Genomic DNA, 4,936 nt, shown 5'->3' on the forward strand with positions numbered 1-4,936 from the left:
GGCCCAGAGTTTGGAAGACAGGCATCCTCCCTATCCCTGTGGGAGATCCTGTATGGCTCTGAGCTGTCGAAATAGTCAGCCTGGAGGTGCCGGGAAACAACTCTGTTGGCATGGATGGTAACCCCCTCACTGAAGGCTTCAGTAGCAATGAATGAGGTGTCCCCAGCTGGGGTTTTCATGACAGAGGCTGGAGATCAGCTGGAGGGGAACAGGTGCTCCCAGGCATATCTGAGCCAGCCTGTAGGAATGCCTACACATGCCTGAAGGGAACATTTCTGGAAACAACGAATTTCTGTATGAGCAAGTGGAGACAATGAGCCAGTGGAAGACAAATCCACAGGCTAGAAAGACCCAGAGACTTCTTGGTCATACTCTTGTTACTTTATAGACTATAAATTCAAATAGTCTCAATACAAATTTTGAGGATTTCGTAAGAATTTTTACAGGTACTGCCGTCTATATCTACCCACAAACTGTATGAACCATACTTAATTATTAAAAACGAATCTGTGGCTCAGGCTGAGCAAAACCAGCTCTGCTCAAGGTATACTGTGTAGATGTATAAATGAATGTATTAACTTTGCACAAAATCTGGTTTTTGGTCAAACTGCTAGAGCTGTCTGAAGGTCAGTTGACTTAGTTTAATGAAGGTAAAAGAGTAAAATAGCTAGTTTTAAGATATGAGGTAAGATACTCATGAATTCTTAACTTTTTTTCATGGATATAGAAGTGAATTTATTATTTATTTATTTAATAATAATTTTTTATTATGTTATGTTAGTCACCATACAGTATATCCTTAGTTTTTGATGTAATGTTCCGTGATTCATTATTTGCATATAACACCCAGTGCACCATGCAATATGTGCCCTCCTTAATATCCATCACCGGCCCATCCCAATCCCCCACCCCCTCCCCTCTGAAGCCCTCAGTTTGTTTCCCAGAGTCCATAGTCTCTCATGGTTCATTCCCCCTTCTATTTACNTCAATTTTTAACTTTTTAAGGGACCTCCACACTGTTTTCCAGAGTGGCTGTACCAACTTGCATTCCCACCAACAATGTAGGAGGGATCCCCTTTCTCCACATCCTCTCCAACAATTGTTGTTTCTTGCCTTGTCTATCTTTGCCATTCTAACTGGCGTAAGGTGGTATCTCAGTGTGGTTTTGATTTGAATTTCCCTGATGGCTAATGATTTTGAACATTTTTTCATGTGTCTGTTAGCCATTTGTATGTCTTCATTGGAAAAGTGTCTGTTCATATCTTCTGCCCATTTTTTTTATTTGATTATTTGTTTACTGTGTATTGAGTTTGAGAAGTTCTTTTTAGATCTTGGATACTAGTCTTTAATCTGTAGTGTCATTTGCAAACATCTTCTCCCATTCTGTGGGGTGCCTCTTAGTTTTTTTGATTGTTTCCTTGGCTGTTCCGAAGCTTTTTATCTTGATGAGGTCCCACAAGTTCATTTTTTCTTTTGTTTCTCTTGCCTTTGGAGATGTGTCATGAAAAANTTTCTCTTGCCTTTGGAGATGTGTCGTGAAAAAGGTTGCTCTGGCCGATGTCATAGAAGTTGTTGCCTATGTTCTCCTCTAGAATTTTGATGGATTCCTGTCTCACATCGAGGTCTTCCATCCATTTGGAGTTTATCTTTGTGTATGGTGTGAGGGAGTGGTTAAGTTTCATTCTTTTGCATATAGCTGTCCAATTTTTCCAGCACCATTTATTGAAGAGACTTTTTTCCACTGGATGTTTTTTCCTGCTTTGTCAAAGATTAGTTGCCCAAAGAGCCGAGGGTCCATTTCTGGGTTCTCTATTCTGTTCCATTGGTCTATGTGTCTGTTTTTGTGCCAGTACCANATCAGGGAAATTCAAATCAAAACCACACTGAGATACCACCTTACGCCAGTTAGAATGGCAAAGATAGACAAGGCAAGAAACAACAATTGTTGGAGAGGATGTGGAGAAAGGGGATCCCTCCTACATTGTTGGTGGGAATGCAAGTTGGTACAGCCACTCTGGAAAACAGTGTGGAGGTCCCTTAAAAAGTTAAAAATTGAACTACCCTATGACCCAGCAATTGCACTACTGGGTATTTACCCCACTGATACAGACATAGAAAAGAGAAGGGCCATATGCACCCCAATGTTCATAGCAGCATTGTCTACAATAGCTAAATTATGGGAGGAGCCGAGATGCCCTTCCACAGATGACTGGATTAAGAAGATGTGGTCCATATATACAATGGAATATTACTCAGCTATCAGAAAGAACGAATTCTCAACATTTGCTGCAACATGGACGGCACTGGAGGAGATAATGCTAAGTGAAATAAGTCAAGCAGAGAAAGACAATTATCATATGATTTCTCTCATCTATGGAACATAAGAANACATGAGATTGGTAGGAGAAGGAACGGAAGAATGAAGGGGGGTAAATTGAAGGGGGAATGAAGCATGAGAGACTATGGACTCTGGGAAACAACCTGAGGGCTTCAGATGGGAGGGGGTTGGGGGATTGGGATAGGCCTGTGATGGCTATTAAGGAGGGCACATATTGCATGGTGCACTGGGTGTTATACATGAAAATGAATCATGGAACATTACATCAAAAACTAAGGATATACTGTATGGTGACTAACATAACATAATAAAAAATTATTTTAAAAAATAAATAAAAATAAATAAATAAAATCATAAAGGAAAGAAAAAAAAGAGATACTCATGAATTCAAATTCTGGTACCACCTTGACACCTCTGTGACTTGGATTAGTTGTTTAATGTTTTAAGTTTTGTTTCTTCCTCTCCTTATAGGTCTGTTATAAGCTCTGGCATAGAGAAAGGATTTAAGAAGTGGCAGTTGTTAATCTTATTACTGTCTACTTCATCTATCACCAATTCCATGCTTTTCTCCTTCAACATTAGCTGACATTTGTGAAAGTAAGGGTGAATTCTCTACTGTGGCTCCTAACCTGGGTGGGCCTTTGGAACCAGGGAACATCTGTGGATGCTTTGAAGGAGTGACTATTTTTGCTTGTCACAAGGGGGATTCCACTGGCACTTAGTGTTCAAAGATCAAGGACAATAAATATCCCGCAATTTGTGGNTAAATAAAAATAAATAAATAAAATCATAAAGGAAAGAAAAAAAAGAGATACTCATGAATTCAAATTCTGGTACCACCTTGACACCTCTGTGACTTGGATTAGTTGTTTAATGTTTTAAGTTTTGTTTCTTCCTCTCCTTATAGGTCTGTTATAAGCTCTGGCATAGAGAAAGGATTTAAGAAGTGGCAGTTGTTAATCTTATTACTGTCTACTTCATCTATCACCAATTCCATGCTTTTCTCCTTCAACATTAGCTGACATTTGTGAAAGTAAGGGTGAATTCTCTACTGTGGCTCCTAACCTGGGTGGGCCTTTGGAACCAGGGAACATCTGTGGATGCTTTGAAGGAGTGACTATTTTTGCTTGTCACAAGGGGGATTCCACTGGCACTTAGTGTTCAAAGATCAAGGACAATAAATATCCCGCAATTTGTGGGTCAGTTTTGCACTCCGAATTAATCGCCCCACCCAAAATACCATTAATGAGAAACATAGTATGCCTCTCAACACAGTGAAATAAAGCAAAAGTAAATTAAGCAAAAATAATTCACACAAAGCACTCACTGTGAGCTTTGAGTTTAGACTTTCCAATGACAAATGAAAGTTCTTCTTTTTTTTAAGCTGAAAAAGATGAACATAAAGTGATTTTCCTGGGTAGTGTCTGTCATTATGTCATGGGAGAGACAACCTGAGGAAGGTACTCATCTCAGTGGTACCATGTGCACTTTGCTACAGTCCGGTTTGTAGGAAATAACCCTTCTTGGTGCAATGAGCACTGTGTGTGTATATGTATTTTTATAGCTTCTATTTATAGAGATAAATTTATATCGAAAGATTTTTCACTCTCCATAGTATTCTGTTTGATACTAATTTTTTTTTCAGAAAAGGTGTTGCTTGAAGGATGAGGTGAAAGGGTGAAGGTAATACCTTGACTTACAAATAACCTACGTGACTTTAAAACAATCTGCACTTTTATCTAGTCCATAATGATGACCCCAATTTGCAGACTCTGAACTTCTAACCAGCTAGTGAACACACATTCAGAGGTACGATGATGTACCAGCCAGATAACATACTGCTTTAAACTAAGCTGCTTTCCTGTTTTTTTTTTCTTTCCCCCATAAAACTCCTTGAATTGATTTGATTACATTTCGCCATTATTATAAATAATTAATAATAACAAAGTGATACCAGTGACATGAGAATTGTAGCAGATGTAAATAATTAGCCATGATCAGGCATTTAGCTTTAGTTATAAGCAAGTATTTTTGAACTAAGTCTGTCAGGTATGTATTAAATTATGAAGGAAAATTTTAAAAAATGTACAAAATGCTAGAAGTAGATCATTGAGGTTCACATGCGATAGTTGAAGTGTGCTAATGGCGGCAATGGAAAAGTCTTTAAACTTCAGGATTGGGAATTAACATCGAGAACACTCCAGAGATCCAAAGGCTCAGGGAAGTTCCCAGAGCCACTGCCAATGCTCTGGCTTGTGGCAGCTTCCTCTTCCAAAGCCCAAAGGCTTCAGGTGTCCAATTTTCATGCAATAAATATTTTAATGCAGTCAATGAACACTGTCACATTCTCCTGCTGGAACCAAGCAATTCGTTTTCTAGTCGGCTTCTCCTCTTAACATTAAAACAAAATGCTTCGTTTCATGTCGATGCCACCTCAAGTAACCAAAGCAAATTGAGATATAAAATTACTTTAGAAAAGTCTTTTTTTGTCTCTATGTGTTTGCCCTATGTTGTGGTGTTTAGGGTAAGCATTATGTATCCTGCATAGACACCAATAATATGAATTTATGCCACTACTGGGAATTTTGTAATATTTTT

This window comes from Ailuropoda melanoleuca, chromosome 18 (assembly GCF_002007445.2).
Source record: "Ailuropoda melanoleuca isolate Jingjing chromosome 18, ASM200744v2, whole genome shotgun sequence".
Taxonomy (NCBI): domain Eukaryota; kingdom Metazoa; phylum Chordata; class Mammalia; order Carnivora; family Ursidae; genus Ailuropoda; species Ailuropoda melanoleuca.